Genomic DNA, 17,787 nt, shown 5'->3' with positions numbered 1-17,787 from the left:
CTCATGTAATACAGTAATTTGATTTCAAAGGGAAGAGTAGGCTACCAGTGCTCTTTATCCTTTCTCTTTCCAATGGAATAGATGTATGCATATAGGAAAAGTTTTCCTCTCCATAACCCTTTTCTGAAGTTCTGCTAGAAAGGAAGTGAAAGTACATTGCAAGTGTTACAGCCTAAGTGCCTTGTGGCCCAAGTTTCCTTCCAACATAGGCTAGTTCCTAAATAAGACTACATTTTTGCAGTACACAATACATATCTGCCTCACTTTATTTCCGTAAACAAAGACCAAAAGGAGAATTAAGCATATCAAACAAAAGTATGAAGTGTTTCGTATAGCTTATAGGCAAGGAGAGCTTTACTCCTCCTAAACTCATTTGCCATTGCTCACTCTTCCTTTTAGACACTCAATTACTTGTTTGGCTGTTCAGTACGGGCTGCAGCCACTGTTTGCACATTTGCTGGTGTCCACAGAGGCTCAGCACTTCAGCCTGGGCTTCACCCTGACAGTATGCAGCTTTCTTCTGTTATATGCATTATACAAAGGACCCTGTAGCCTGTGCCTGAACCCTGCAAATGCTCTGGGATTGTTCAGGGCAGACATGCTGTAGCCAGGACAGTGATGAACTCTCCTTATCTCCTACTACATCTGCTCCTGATTAATCTTTTGCCACTTGCCAATGTGCATTGCAACATCAGAGGCTTTCAACAACATCTGCAATTAATATTCACAACTAGGTCTGGTAAAAAATGACTAACCATTCTGTTGCTGAGTGCCCTACTGTTAGTTAGCTAGGTTTGATGCACTGTGCTGTCCCTGGACCATTGTCAGTTGTCCTCACAAAGAGCAAACAGATTTTTATTTACTTATTTATTTAGTTACTGATACAAAGCTTCTAGGATGTTCGGAGCTGCGAGTAGGGTCATATGTGGAAGCAACTCACATTGCTAGAGACTGTCTCCTAGCTATGTAGACCTAGCATCTATCACTGAGATAGCCATGGCACAACTACATCATTTATATTTGCAGTTATCAATCATGATAACAATTATTACTGTTTTAATTGTTATTATTCTTTCTGTCCGTGTGACATGTTATGCACATACCCACTTTTCTACTCAGTGCATGTCTTCTTAATAAAATGCCCATGATTCTGCCTAGTGGAAAGAGTCTCAGTATGCCTATAGTTCTCCCTCCTTCAATTACTCAAAACATTCCGTTTCCTGTCTTTCATTCAAAATGTCAGCATTTTAAACTAGTTTGCAATAATGGGCAGAACAACAAAGTGTAATTATTTGCTGTATAGGGCTAATGGATACTGTCAGCCAATCCATCAACTTATCAAAATTGTATTTATCTGAAACTGCTGGATATGCAAAGTGAAGTGGCAAGCACAATCTGCACCCCACTTAGGTTTTATTCTCTTTTTTTTATTTTCAGCAACATGAATAGCCTACTGTCTCGTAATCGCTCTTTCATCAGACATCCGTTTTTCTGTTGCTATGACTGCTTGGATCAAAACACAGAACTGAATGCTGAGAACCATAACCTTCCTAGTAGCCTTCCTGTGTGTGAGGTACAATGCACAAATATCCTTGACATTTAGGAACTGAGTAACATGTTGAGTAAAGTCTGTGCCAAGCATAACCAAAGTCTTAGTTTTCTGCAGGCATAAAAGCTCCACTTGGCTTGAGCCACCCTGTTGGAGGGAAATGGTTACGTGACAGCACTGAGGAGAGCTATTTCACACAATTTCTTCACAAACTTTTCTTTCACTTCCCTTCAGACCCAGAGTTCAAACTTTTAGATATGGCATAATAGTAATCTGTAGCTAGCTAGTACAAAATCTTCATGTAAATATCTTCCTACACCACATCTTCTAAATTCACACGTCCCACCTCTTTCTGTTTGCAATTTGTTGGGATAATAGAGTTGGATTTGGCTTTGGAGCACTATGCTGAAATTTTCAATATTAAGATGAATTATTCTCCCCCTTTACATTAAGCACATGATTCACTATTGCACTGCTCTGAACTGCTCCTTTCAAATGAGCAGTTCTGAGCAGTGCCCTTGTAAATCCCTGGACATTCATACTTTATTACAACAGCTCTTAAATTTAAGAGTGTGGTATTGGACGTGATAATGAATTTGTCAAACCTATTGAATGTAAAAAATCGAGGGAGGTTAATTTTAAAAAAAGCTTAGAGAAAGACAGTAGGAAATAGCCTCCATTCAGTGAAATAAATAAAAAAATCTTGTAAGACAATCAAAACCAAAACTTACATTTTTCCTTTTCTAGATACAAAAAAGCCCCACACAGTCACAATCCTATGAAGAGTAGAAGATCAATAACTCACAACACAATTTAAAAATCAAAATGCCACAAAACCTAGCTTAAAGGTGAAAAAACCAAACAAATAAATACTGTGATGTCTGTTGCTTTGAATATAGTCAGGTATTTCTCAGAGCTAGCTTTAACAGACTGTTTTGTTCTGTGACACATTTATGTATTCAGTTTCTTTTACCTAAATTACACTGTTATCTAAATCTGAACTGAATAGCATAATTCCCCTTGGAAACTGCATCCAATTCTCTCCACAGCATTAGTTGATAGCTAGCAGATGCCACTCCATTCACCAGCCTCAGACTGTATCATACCGTAACATATAAAAAATCTCTTGGATAGTGGATATATTGGATAGTGCGGATCACGAATTATGACATAACAATACTTAGAATTGTGAAAATAACTAGAACATTTCAGGAACTATTAAAATGCAACTGTACAAGGACACTATAATCAGTGACAGCAATATTTTGGCATAGATTTAGGACAAAAAGATATTGTAATTTAATTTTTCAGACTGTTCCAAATGATTGATCTTTATTTTACTTGGGATTAACACAGCAGGACAGATTTCCTGTTGTAATTACAGAAATACTGAGATGAAATATGAACCGGTCCCTCTAAATGGCAAAGCTGTAGGTGTTCTGAAATGTATCTGCAATGGTAATGTAGGAACTAAGAAGTGGTGCAGTATGTCTTCTTTCTCAGAAGCAGGAAGCTAGATCCAGGATCACTCAAAAAAACCACATAGTAAATTAACCAGATTGTAGAAGGTTGCTTTCTTCACCTGTTTAACTGCTGCTAAAACGAACTGCTGCATATCTGTTTTCTTCTGTTCAGACAGAAAATGTCTAGTTGCGAGCAACTGGACAAGCATGTTTTAGCATTATGTAGGATGAAGCATTCACTTCAACATTTGACAGAAAAACTGTGTGTAGTACCTGCCTTCAAAAATACCCTCATGGACACAAAGTACATATGATAACACACCAAGCACATATCATGCTTTATTTGCACCTAGTTAGGCACATTTTCTCCTACACAAGTAAAGAATTTATCCTGTTATTTTAACATAAATTTAATTCATTGTGGTTTGAAAGGGTTTCACTAGGCCTAACAACTATTGTTCAGGAGACACCAGGACAACAGGTACCTATTTGTAGGCAATTTCTCCTGTGATTTTTATGCTGAACTTTTAATTTCTGAACACAATAGAATGATATAGAATGTTTCTGTCTGAGTTCAAGATGGCTTAATTTTAAATATTCTTATCCTTGTTCTTCTCTTGTGTCTAGCTAACATGTCACTGTACACTGAAGAAGGCTGCTGCCCGCCCTGCTGCAGTAGCTCTGGCCTGGCAGACAGCTTGGATTGCAGTAAAAAACCCAAGGTAGGACTGCGCTGAAGAGCAGTACTGGCATTTAAGGGCTTTATGACTGACTGGGCTGACATTTAAAAATGAAAAGCAGAAAACAGCAAAAGTGTACTGCTGAGCTGCAGGCACACAGTGTGTTGCTACTGCTCCAACACCAGACTATGCAGGGCTTTACCCAAATAACAGCAAATGACATGGGAAATGCCACCTTCTCTCATTTGCAAATATTGTTTGAAATGTCCATGTTTTCATAAAATGGTTGACGGGGAAGTACTTATTTCAGTGGATAGCAATCAGCAGCATCATGTCAAAATGACCTCACTGACTTTGAAATAGGTACAGCATCTTACAGAAGATTTGTAGAGTGAAGAAATGTGCTTCTTAAACCAAACTGATACAATTTGGAAAAGCAGGCTCAGGCCACACAACCAGTCTTGAAATTTTTCTAGATGACCAAGAGTTAAAAATGTAAGTATTTTTGAGGGGTTTGTGTTTCTAGCCTAAGGTTAGGAAGTAGGTTGTGTTTGTGTCCCCATTAGCTTTTCTGCTTCTTTCTGACTATTCCTAATCTAATAAAAAAATGCACATAGCTGTCCTACCAACCCCCTTTGCCTCTGTCCTTACATCATCACAGCTACAAGGGCACAACTGTGGTAGTAGAAGGGTAAGGCGGTAACTCCCAACATATTAGAAATAGTACACTAACCTTAATGTTCTACTAGGTCACTTAAAGATCTCTCCTTCCTGACTTCACATACCTTTTTTTTTTTTTTCAATTGCTGTTACGACCGTGTATTACGATCCACTCCACACCTGAGAAAAACAAACTAAACCACTTACCAGCTGATTTTACTTCTCCTTTTTGCTGGAACCATTACATGCATCTGGAGAATACAGCGAGCCAAAGCCACAGCTGTTGGTGAAGGTGGGTATGAGGAGTGGATTAATGAATCCAAAGCCTTTCCGTTCCCTGTGAGCAACTATTGCAAGAACACAAACTATCAGGAAGATCAAGTGATTGAGTACAGAGATTGAGACTGGAGATGAAAATGATGATATGGCATACATGGGACAGGATGTCAACAGTTCATTGTAAATTAAAAAATGGACTTTTGGGCACAATGAGAAAAACGAGCTTGAAAAGGATGGAAGCAGGTCATTCAGAGAACTCTTTACTAATTTACAGATTTTCTGCTCTAGTGCCTTTCCTACAAAATTCCTGCCATATATTTAGTTACTTCCTAGCATGCTGAGCTCAAGATTTTAGCCAACACACGCTGTGAGAGGGCATGGTTTCTAAAAACATACTGTCTTTCTAAAGCTTTATGTAAATACTTTGGTAGGCTTTTAAGCAGCACACTAGATGTGTACTGCTTAAGAGATTACGTTTCTGACTATTGTGCAAAGAGCAAATCGTTTCCCAATACGTATATGTGTGCACAGTAATTAATACAAACATCTATTCGAACTGTGCACACGCACACACACTTACTGAGAACTGTGCCAATCACCACCAAAACATGCAGAGACAAAAAAAAAAAAGGGTGTATTTGTCTACACGGTGAACATCACTGGCTTGAGCTGTCAGTAGTTTACTACTATGGAATTATAGTTGCAAAGCAGTTCATAAAGTAGCCAATTTACCCAGATTTTCTTTGTTGATATCATCTGGTGTACCTGTGCACTCAAGGGTTGAGACTCTTCCAAGTACCTCCACTGTATTCATCATTTTTATGAAAAACATCTGAAATCATTTATATGTCATTAAACTTCATTAATCTTAATTCTGGTGGTTGTTACATAACGTAACACAGATTTTAGATTTACCGTAAAGTGAAATATAGTCTGTAAGTACACTGGCAAAAGGATTTCTTTAGTCTTCTTAAATATCTCCTTTGGCCACAGGGAACTGAAGTGAGAGAGAGCATATACAACAGAATTTTTCCATTTATTTTTAAAATGGTTCAGCACTTTCAAACTGTGCCAAAGGGAACAAATAGGACTCAGAGGAAAATTTAACTTAAAGGGACACAACGTGATTTTTTTTTAGCATTACATCAGAAAAAGATGCTTTTTACAGCCCCTTGCTGTTAAAGAACAAATTCTTCGCACAAAATCACCATGAAAGTGCTGTTATTTGTTGTCAGTATGGCCAGATGGATAAGAGTAGACTGAGCCTTAGAATAGTAAATTTCCAGTAATCAAGAGTAGAACTGTTAATCACTTATATTTAGCTTTACAAATGAATTAAATGTGAGAAAGACTGATTTTTATGATGTAACTCCTTAGCAGATTTTTCATTATGTTAGATACTCCTGAAGACCTCAGAATTCTTCCATTTGTAAATTTTAAGGAGTTCTGCGGACTTGGCTTTGGATTTTAACCATTGCACCTTCAGTAAGAAAAAGGAATTCAAAATCATGCGATGGATTGAAAAGGACAAAATAAGAACCCATATTTGTCAAAAGCAATATAATAACAAGGTACTTTGGAAAGGCACATCTGATCTGTCACTTCAACTCAACCTCTTATCTGGAGAAGTTCTCCAGGAAAAACAAAGGAAGAAACAAAAAGTGAAAAATAAACTCAGAAGGTGATGATGAAAAATACTGTTTGTAATATCCTGCTCTCCTACACTTGTTTGGATTAATATTATGCTTTATTACTGTTAGTGGTTTATATAACCTGACTCCTAAACTTTTCAAAGACTTAATCCAAGGTACACCTGAGCGGCCTTAAATCCCTACAAGAAAGGGGTGTAGCAAGCATTTTGTTTATGGACTCTCAGACCATCATCACTGTTTTATGAAAACTTTTGTATATATAGTATCCCTGAATTGTTCAAAAAAAAAAAAAAAACCCAAACCAAACCAAAACCAAAAAACAAAACCCATAAAAAAACTCAAGCAACAAAAAACCAAACCCCGACCCTTCCTCCCTCCTCCCTCCCGCCCCCAGCCCCCGAAAACCCATACAAAACCAAACATTTACTTTTTAAAAAAAAGTTTCTTAAAATAATTTGATATACATGAACACAAGTAAGACTGGAAAAAAACCCAAACATTTCTGAGTACGCATCCAAAAAATGAAGAGCTCTGAATTCTTCTCAAATGCCACTTCTTTTCACAGGTTCTTTCCTTTAGTTTGAGCATCGCATTTCAACCATGCTTTGAATTTATCAGCTGCAGGAGAGAAGCAGTACTGGTATCTTCTTTCCTCCAAGAAAAGCTGTGCTTTTGGCAGGATTCAAATGACAGGTCGGATGAGAAAAGAAGCCTGTGCCTATGAGGCAGCAGGAAGATTGTGTAATTTTATGCTGTACAGGTAGGGTGAAAATGTCCATGTTTTACAAGGTGGTAGAGAATTGCCTTGAAGGAGTCATCCTAAGAGTGTAACAGCTAACTGATGGGTAACATTAGAAAGACACAGTATGAGGAAGAGAATTGTGAGAAAGACTTTTTTTAAGTGGCATTCTAACAGGAGTGGCCAAAACTAGAGACCTAGAGCTGTATCAATTTTATAGCGTTTTCAATTAGAACTGCCTGCTGAGAGTGCACAGGGGGACCAAGAATCACAAACTTTATAAAAGACCATTTGTTCAGGAGCCACTGACTCAGAGGAAATTGTTTATTAATCACCAGCACCTCTGGAGAAAGCTTGTAGAAAATGGTACGTCCAAGAAAACCAATGATAAATGCAAACAGAAAACAGCACAAAAGGATCTGAAATACTGCTTTCTATTCTATGGACTTACTGTGTCTATGTCTTTTACACTGTCCTGAAAAAAACCTAGAGAAATTCAAATCCACAGCTGTTCAAATCCCAATTCCACAAAGCTAATGCTGCTTCTATCTTCCAGCCACCATACTAACAACAAAGATGTCCTGAAGGAAACAAACACATTTAAAAATGTTTTCTTCTTTCCTCACCCTGTAACACTTTCTTTCCTATTCTTATTTATCCACGGAGTTTTCCAAGCCCTAGCCTCTTCCTTAGCTACTTGTATCTTTTTTTTTTCCTCCTACGCAATCATCTCTTATTATTCTCTCATTAATAATGCTGTTTCAAAATGATCTTTTAAATTCACATCTTCTGCACAATTTTATCACCCACTCAACTCTCATGTAATACAGTAATTTGATTTCAAAGGGAAGAGTAGGCTACCAGTGCTCTTTATCCTTTCTCTTTCCAATGGAATAGATGTATGCATATAGGAAAAGTTTTCCTCTCCATAACCCTTTTCTGAAGTTCTGCTAGAAAGGAAGTGAAAGTACATTGCAAGTGTTACAGCCTAAGTGCCTTGTGGCCCAAGTTTCCTTCCAACATAGGCTAGTTCCTAAATAAGACTACATTTTTGCAGTACACAATACATATCTGCCTCACTTTATTTCCGTAAACAAAGACCAAAAGGAGAATTAAGCATATCAAACAAAAGTATGAAGTGTTTCGTATAGCTTATAGGCAAGGAGAGCTTTACTCCTCCTAAACTCATTTGCCATTGCTCACTCTTCCTTTTAGACACTCAATTACTTGTTTGGCTGTTCAGTACGGGCTGCAGCCACTGTTTTGCACATTTGCTGGTGTCCACAGAGGCTCAGCACTTCAGCCTGGGCTTCACCCTGACAGTATGCAGCTTTCTTCTGTTATATGCATTATACAAAGGACCCTGTAGCCTGTGCCTGAACCCTGCAAATGCTCTGGGATTGTTCAGGGCAGACATGCTGTAGCCAGGACAGTGATGAACTCTCCTTATCTCCTACTACATCTGCTCCTGATTAATCTTTTGCCACTTGCCAATGTGCATTGCAACATCAGAGGCTTTCAACAACATCTGCAATTAATATTCACAACTAGGTCTGGTAAAAAATGACTAACCATTCTGTTGCTGAGTGCCCTACTGTTAGTTAGCTAGGTTTGATGCACTGTGCTGTCCCTGGACCATTGTCAGTTGTCCTCACAAAGAGCAAACAGATTTTTATTTACTTATTTATTTAGTTACTGATACAAAGCTTCTAGGATGTTCGGAGCTGCGAGTAGGGTCATATGTGGAAGCAACTCACATTGCTAGAGACTGTCTCCTAGCTATGTAGACCTAGCATCTATCACTGAGATAGCCATGGCACAACTACATCATTTATATTTGCAGTTATCAATCATGATAACAATTATTACTGTTTTAATTGTTATTATTCTTTCTGTCCGTGTGACATGTTATGCACATACCCACTTTTCTACTCAGTGCATGTCTTCTTAATAAAATGCCCATGATTCTGCCTAGTGGAAAGAGTCTCAGTATGCCTATAGTTCTCCCTCCTTCAATTACTCAAAACATTCCGTTTCCTGTCTTTCATTCAAAATGTCAGCATTTTAAACTAGTTTGCAATAATGGGCAGAACAACAAAGTGTAATTATTTGCTGTATAGGGCTAATGGATACTGTCAGCCAATCCATCAACTTATCAAAATTGTATTTATCTGAAACTGCTGGATATGCAAAGTGAAGTGGCAAGCACAATCTGCACCCCACTTAGGTTTTATTCTCTTTTTTTTATTTTCAGCAACATGAATAGCCTACTGTCTCGTAATCGCTCTTTCATCAGACATCCGTTTTTCTGTTGCTATGACTGCTTGGATCAAAACACAGAACTGAATGCTGAGAACCATAACCTTCCTAGTAGCCTTCCTGTGTGTGAGGTACAATGCACAAATATCCTTGACATTTAGGAACTGAGTAACATGTTGAGTAAAGTCTGTGCCAAGCATAACCAAAGTCTTAGTTTTCTGCAGGCATAAAAGCTCCACTTGGCTTGAGCCACCCTGTTGGAGGGAAATGGTTACGTGACAGCACTGAGGAGAGCTATTTCACACAATTTCTTCACAAACTTTTCTTTCACTTCCCTTCAGACCCAGAGTTCAAACTTTTAGATATGGCATAATAGTAATCTGTAGCTAGCTAGTACAAAATCTTCATGTAAATATCTTCCTACACCACATCTTCTAAATTCACACGTCCCACCTCTTTCTGTTTGCAATTTGTTGGGATAATAGAGTTGGATTTGGCTTTGGAGCACTATGCTGAAATTTTCAATATTAAGATGAATTATTCTCCCCCTTTACATTAAGCACATGATTCACTATTGCACTGCTCTGAACTGCTCCTTTCAAATGAGCAGTTCTGAGCAGTGCCCTTGTAAATCCCTGGACATTCATACTTTATTACAACAGCTCTTAAATTTAAGAGTGTGGTATTGGACGTGATAATGAATTTGTCAAACCTATTGAATGTAAAAAATCGAGGGAGGTTAATTTTAAAAAAAGCTTAGAGAAAGACAGTAGGAAATAGCCTCCATTCAGTGAAATAAATAAAAAAATCTTGTAAGACAATCAAAACCAAAACTTACATTTTTCCTTTTCTAGATACAAAAAAGCCCCACACAGTCACAATCCTATGAAGAGTAGAAGATCAATAACTCACAACACAATTTAAAAATCAAAATGCCACAAAACCTAGCTTAAAGGTGAAAAAACCAAACAAATAAATACTGTGATGTCTGTTGCTTTGAATATAGTCAGGTATTTCTCAGAGCTAGCTTTAACAGACTGTTTTGTTCTGTGACACATTTATGTATTCAGTTTCTTTTACCTAAATTACACTGTTATCTAAATCTGAACTGAATAGCATAATTCCCCTTGGAAACTGCATCCAATTCTCTCCACAGCATTAGTTGATAGCTAGCAGATGCCACTCCATTCACCAGCCTCAGACTGTATCATACCGTAACATATAAAAAATCTCTTGGATAGTGGATATATTGGATAGTGCGGATCACGAATTATGACATAACAATACTTAGAATTGTGAAAATAACTAGAACATTTCAGGAACTATTAAAATGCAACTGTACAAGGACACTATAATCAGTGACAGCAATATTTTGGCATAGATTTAGGACAAAAAGATATTGTAATTTAATTTTTCAGACTGTTCCAAATGATTGATCTTTATTTTACTTGGGATTAACACAGCAGGACAGATTTCCTGTTGTAATTACAGAAATACTGAGATGAAATATGAACCGGTCCCTCTAAATGGCAAAGCTGTAGGTGTTCTGAAATGTATCTGCAATGGTAATGTAGGAACTAAGAAGTGGTGCAGTATGTCTTCTTTCTCAGAAGCAGGAAGCTAGATCCAGGATCACTCAAAAAAACCACATAGTAAATTAACCAGATTGTAGAAGGTTGCTTTCTTCACCTGTTTAACTGCTGCTAAAACGAACTGCTGCATATCTGTTTTCTTCTGTTCAGACAGAAAATGTCTAGTTGCGAGCAACTGGACAAGCATGTTTTAGCATTATGTAGGATGAAGCATTCACTTCAACATTTGACAGAAAAACTGTGTGTAGTACCTGCCTTCAAAAATACCCTCATGGACACAAAGTACATATGATAACACACCAAGCACATATCATGCTTTATTTGCACCTAGTTAGGCACATTTTCTCCTACACAAGTAAAGAATTTATCCTGTTATTTTAACATAAATTTAATTCATTGTGGTTTGAAAGGGTTTCACTAGGCCTAACAACTATTGTTCAGGAGACACCAGGACAACAGGTACCTATTTGTAGGCAATTTCTCCTGTGATTTTTATGCTGAACTTTTAATTTCTGAACACAATAGAATGATATAGAATGTTTCTGTCTGAGTTCAAGATGGCTTAATTTTAAATATTCTTATCCTTGTTCTTCTCTTGTGTCTAGCTAACATGTCACTGTACACTGAAGAAGGCTGCTGCCCGCCCTGCTGCAGTAGCTCTGGCCTGGCAGACAGCTTGGATTGCAGTAAAAAACCCAAGGTAGGACTGCGCTGAAGAGCAGTACTGGCATTTAAGGGCTTTATGACTGACTGGGCTGACATTTAAAAATGAAAAGCAGAAAACAGCAAAAGTGTACTGCTGAGCTGCAGGCACACAGTGTGTTGCTACTGCTCCAACACCAGACTATGCAGGGCTTTACCCAAATAACAGCAAATGACATGGGAAATGCCACCTTCTCTCATTTGCAAATATTGTTTGAAATGTCCATGTTTTCATAAAATGGTTGACGGGGAAGTACTTATTTCAGTGGATAGCAATCAGCAGCATCATGTCAAAATGACCTCACTGACTTTGAAATAGGTACAGCATCTTACAGAAGATTTGTAGAGTGAAGAAATGTGCTTCTTAAACCAAACTGATACAATTTGGAAAAGCAGGCTCAGGCCACACAACCAGTCTTGAAATTTTTCTAGATGACCAAGAGTTAAAAATGTAAGTATTTTTGAGGGGTTTGTGTTTCTAGCCTAAGGTTAGGAAGTAGGTTGTGTTTGTGTCCCCATTAGCTTTTCTGCTTCTTTCTGACTATTCCTAATCTAATAAAAAAATGCACATAGCTGTCCTACCAACCCCCTTTGCCTCTGTCCTTACATCATCACAGCTACAAGGGCACAACTGTGGTAGTAGAAGGGTAAGGCGGTAACTCCCAACATATTAGAAATAGTACACTAACCTTAATGTTCTACTAGGTCACTTAAAGATCTCTCCTTCCTGACTTCACATACCTTTTTTTTTTTTTTTCAATTGCTGTTACGACCGTGTATTACGATCCACTCCACACCTGAGAAAAACAAACTAAACCACTTACCAGCTGATTTTACTTCTCCTTTTTGCTGGAACCATTACATGCATCTGGAGAATACAGCGAGCCAAAGCCACAGCTGTTGGTGAAGGTGGGTATGAGGAGTGGATTAATGAATCCAAAGCCTTTCCGTTCCCTGTGAGCAACTATTGCAAGAACACAAACTATCAGGAAGATCAAGTGATTGAGTACAGAGATTGAGACTGGAGATGAAAATGATGATATGGCATACATGGGACAGGATGTCAACAGTTCATTGTAAATTAAAAAATGGACTTTTGGGCACAATGAGAAAAACGAGCTTGAAAAGGATGGAAGCAGGTCATTCAGAGAACTCTTTACTAATTTACAGATTTTCTGCTCTAGTGCCTTTCCTACAAAATTCCTGCCATATATTTAGTTACTTCCTAGCATGCTGAGCTCAAGATTTTAGCCAACACACGCTGTGAGAGGGCATGGTTTCTAAAAACATACTGTCTTTCTAAAGCTTTATGTAAATACTTTGGTAGGCTTTTAAGCAGCACACTAGATGTGTACTGCTTAAGAGATTACGTTTCTGACTATTGTGCAAAGAGCAAATCGTTTCCCAATACGTATATGTGTGCACAGTAATTAATACAAACATCTATTCGAACTGTGCACACGCACACACACTTACTGAGAACTGTGCCAATCACCACCAAAACATGCAGAGACAAAAAAAAAAAAAGGGTGTATTTGTCTACACGGTGAACATCACTGGCTTGAGCTGTCAGTAGTTTACTACTATGGAATTATAGTTGCAAAGCAGTTCATAAAGTAGCCAATTTACCCAGATTTTCTTTGTTGATATCATCTGGTGTACCTGTGCACTCAAGGGTTGAGACTCTTCCAAGTACCTCCACTGTATTCATCATTTTTATGAAAAACATCTGAAATCATTTATATGTCATTAAACTTCATTAATCTTAATTCTGGTGGTTGTTACATAACGTAACACAGATTTTAGATTTACCGTAAAGTGAAATATAGTCTGTAAGTACACTGGCAAAAGGATTTCTTTAGTCTTCTTAAATATCTCCTTTGGCCACAGGGAACTGAAGTGAGAGAGAGCATATACAACAGAATTTTTCCATTTATTTTTAAAATGGTTCAGCACTTTCAAACTGTGCCAAAGGGAACAAATAGGACTCAGAGGAAAATTTAACTTAAAGGGACACAACGTGATTTTTTTTTAGCATTACATCAGAAAAAGATGCTTTTTACAGCCCCTTGCTGTTAAAGAACAAATTCTTCGCACAAAATCACCATGAAAGTGCTGTTATTTGTTGTCAGTATGGCCAGATGGATAAGAGTAGACTGAGCCTTAGAATAGTAAATTTCCAGTAATCAAGAGTAGAACTGTTAATCACTTATATTTAGCTTTACAAATGAATTAAATGTGAGAAAGACTGATTTTTATGATGTAACTCCTTAGCAGATTTTTCATTATGTTAGATACTCCTGAAGACCTCAGAATTCTTCCATTTGTAAATTTTAAGGAGTTCTGCGGACTTGGCTTTGGATTTTAACCATTGCACCTTCAGTAAGAAAAAGGAATTCAAAATCATGCGATGGATTGAAAAGGACAAAATAAGAACCCATATTTGTCAAAAGCAATATAATAACAAGGTACTTTGGAAAGGCACATCTGATCTGTCACTTCAACTCAACCTCTTATCTGGAGAAGTTCTCCAGGAAAAACAAAGGAAGAAACAAAAAGTGAAAAATAAACTCAGAAGGTGATGATGAAAAATACTGTTTGTAATATCCTGCTCTCCTACACTTGTTTGGATTAATATTATGCTTTATTACTGTTAGTGGTTTATATAACCTGACTCCTAAACTTTTCAAAGACTTAATCCAAGGTACACCTGAGCGGCCTTAAATCCCTACAAGAAAGGGGTGTAGCAAGCATTTTGTTTATGGACTCTCAGACCATCATCACTGTTTTATGAAAACTTTTGTATATATAGTATCCCTGAATTGTTCAAAAAAAAAAAAAAAACCCAAACCAAACCAAAACCAAAAAACAAAACCCATAAAAAAACTCAAGCAACAAAAAACCAAACCCCGACCCTTCCTCCCTCCTCCCTCCCGCCCCCAGCCCCCGAAAACCCATACAAAACCAAACATTTACTTTTTAAAAAAAAAGTTTCTTAAAATAATTTGATATACATGAACACAAGTAAGACTGGAAAAAAACCCAAACATTTCTGAGTACGCATCCAAAAAATGAAGAGCTCTGAATTCTTCTCAAATGCCACTTCTTTTCACAGGTTCTTTCCTTTAGTTTGAGCATCGCATTTCAACCATGCTTTGAATTTATCAGCTGCAGGAGAGAAGCAGTACTGGTATCTTCTTTCCTCCAAGAAAAGCTGTGCTTTTGGCAGGATTCAAATGACAGGTCGGATGAGAAAAGAAGCCTGTGCCTATGAGGCAGCAGGAAGATTGTGTAATTTTATGCTGTACAGGTAGGGTGAAAATGTCCATGTTTTACAAGGTGGTAGAGAATTGCCTTGAAGGAGTCATCCTAAGAGTGTAACAGCTAACTGATGGGTAACATTAGAAAGACACAGTATGAGGAAGAGAATTGTGAGAAAGACTTTTTTTAAGTGGCATTCTAACAGGAGTGGCCAAAACTAGAGACCTAGAGCTGTATCAATTTTATAGCGTTTTCAATTAGAACTGCCTGCTGAGAGTGCACAGGGGGACCAAGAATCACAAACTTTATAAAAGACCATTTGTTCAGGAGCCACTGACTCAGAGGAAATTGTTTATTAATCACCAGCACCTCTGGAGAAAGCTTGTAGAAAATGGTACGTCCAAGAAAACCAATGATAAATGCAAACAGAAAACAGCACAAAAGGATCTGAAATACTGCTTTCTATTCTATGGACTTACTGTGTCTATGTCTTTTACACTGTCCTGAAAAAAACCTAGAGAAATTCAAATCCACAGCTGTTCAAATCCCAATTCCACAAAGCTAATGCTGCTTCTATCTTCCAGCCACCATACTAACAACAAAGATGTCCTGAAGGAAACAAACACATTTAAAAATGTTTTCTTCTTTCCTCACCCTGTAACACTTTCTTTCCTATTCTTATTTATCCACGGAGTTTTCCAAGCCCTAGCCTCTTCCTTAGCTACTTGTATCTTTTTTTTTTCCTCCTACGCAATCATCTCTTATTATTCTCTCATTAATAATGCTGTTTCAAAATGATCTTTTAAATTCACATCTTCTGCACAATTTTATCACCCACTCAACTCTCATGTAATACAGTAATTTGATTTCAAAGGGAAGAGTAGGCTACCAGTGCTCTTTATCCTTTCTCTTTCCAATGGAATAGATGTATGCATATAGGAAAAGTTTTCCTCTCCATAACCCTTTTCTGAAGTTCTGCTAGAAAGGAAGTGAAAGTACATTGCAAGTGTTACAGCCTAAGTGCCTTGTGGCCCAAGTTTCCTTCCAACATAGGCTAGTTCCTAAATAAGACTACATTTTTGCAGTACACCATGCGATTGCCTCCAGGTCTTGTATGGTTATTACACGACTTCTGGCCAAGGACAGAGACTGGAATTCCAAACCAAAGAGAGCAATGAAAATGCTAAAAACTCAACTATGCAAGTTCCCATGGAAGCATTTCAAATGTGTTTTGAGACATTTGGTTTTCTCATGACAGAAATTTCAAGAGAAATATGTATTTGCATTATATATATGAGGAAGGCAGGGAGAGGTGGGGACATTTCTTTCAGCAGAGTAGAGCTGTGTTAACCGTAGATTTTGCATCTACCCTCAACCTAAAAAAACCCCCACAAGTATAGTTTCAAGCCTGAATTCTAAGGAATAGCCAAACATGCAACCTGATGAGGAGCAGACAGATGTTCTGAGGGTTCAAAAGGACTTCCGAATGGAAAGACTAAGTTTTTCCCCCACTCTTTTTGTTTCTACCTAGTAGGTAAATGGCAATGCCCCAAAGACACCAGAATTAGGAATTACGGTTTAAAAGCTCACTGCAAGTGTTGAATCAATTTAATACAAAATATCATAATAGCAGCAGTACCTTTTTGAGAACATGGATACATAAGCTATCAATTCTGTAATCAAACAACAAATGACTGGACATATACATTTGCAATGAACTAGATAAATTTATGGCTATTAAGATCCAAAATTAATAGTAGACATCATACGCACATGTAACTTCTGCTCTCTTTACAAATAGGTTCCATAAGTTCCCACTTTTATTGGCTGTTACCTACTGCACAGAAATATTTAGGGGATTGCCTAACTCCCAAAATGTCTAAAAATTAAATTTAACAAATCTCCCTAGACTTCATTAATTGTGAACACAACCGAAGATTTTTTCCCCAGGAAAATAGGTACCATTGCAAAGTAGTCAGCAATTACACCTCGTTTCCATTGTCCTTTCTCAGAAAAGGTTTAAGCAGGAGGCAGACTTTCTTAACCAACAAAACAGATGCACTTGTTTTTTCTTTGCGTGACTTTGCAGATTTATATTACACATTCAATTGACTATTAAAAAGGGAAATATTCTTTTATCCTATGTTCTCATCATTAGGGAACAAAAATGACAGATACAATCTTACTGTATTCATTGATTGCATTGAATTGTGTCTTCCTCTTTCACTTACAAATCTTAGCACTGTGGAAGCAAACTGACTGCAAACTTAAGAATAAGTAAAAGAAACAAAACATTTGGCAATTCTGAGCCACATACAAGAAGCCAAGATTGGCTCCCAACCATTATAGATCAACATAATTACCTTCAGTTATGCTTTTACTTAGATAGTAACTGCCATAGTTAATAATGTTTTTAAAGCTCCAGCCCATTTAAGAAATGTAACAGGCCACAAACCTACCCAAATGTTCCTCTAGAAGAGTTAGATAACCTAAGTTTTCCAACCATCACACTAGCAGGTACAGCCTTCTGCTTATTAGGTTTGGGTGGTTTGGTTTTTTTTCCCCACACCTTTTTTCTCCCTTTAGAAAATACAAGCATGTGTCTAAAGGTTACAGTTGTACATAAAGCATATTAATTAAAAAAAGACATCTGAAGGCTGATTTTTTTTGTTTATTTCATTTTAATTCCAGAAGAAAACTCAGTAGAAAATCTAGATGCTTGGAAATTATAGTGCTGAGTGTTGAAGAAAAGCCCTGAGCAACACAGGTGCTTGAGGATTTCTTTTTACTCCGTATCTCAAGTCTTGGCACACCATTGTTAAAAACCTGACTTCTGACAGACACCAGCCTACACTGAAAAGTCCACTCCATGCAACAAAAAAAAACCCAGCAACCCTTACAACATACACCACCATGATATTACATTCTTTCCTGATACAGCTTCAGTGATG

This window comes from Strigops habroptila, chromosome Z, assembly GCF_004027225.2.
Source record: "Strigops habroptila isolate Jane chromosome Z, bStrHab1.2.pri, whole genome shotgun sequence".
Classification (NCBI taxonomy): Eukaryota; Metazoa; Chordata; class Aves; order Psittaciformes; family Psittacidae; genus Strigops; species Strigops habroptila.
This window is presented reverse-complemented; position numbering follows the sequence as displayed.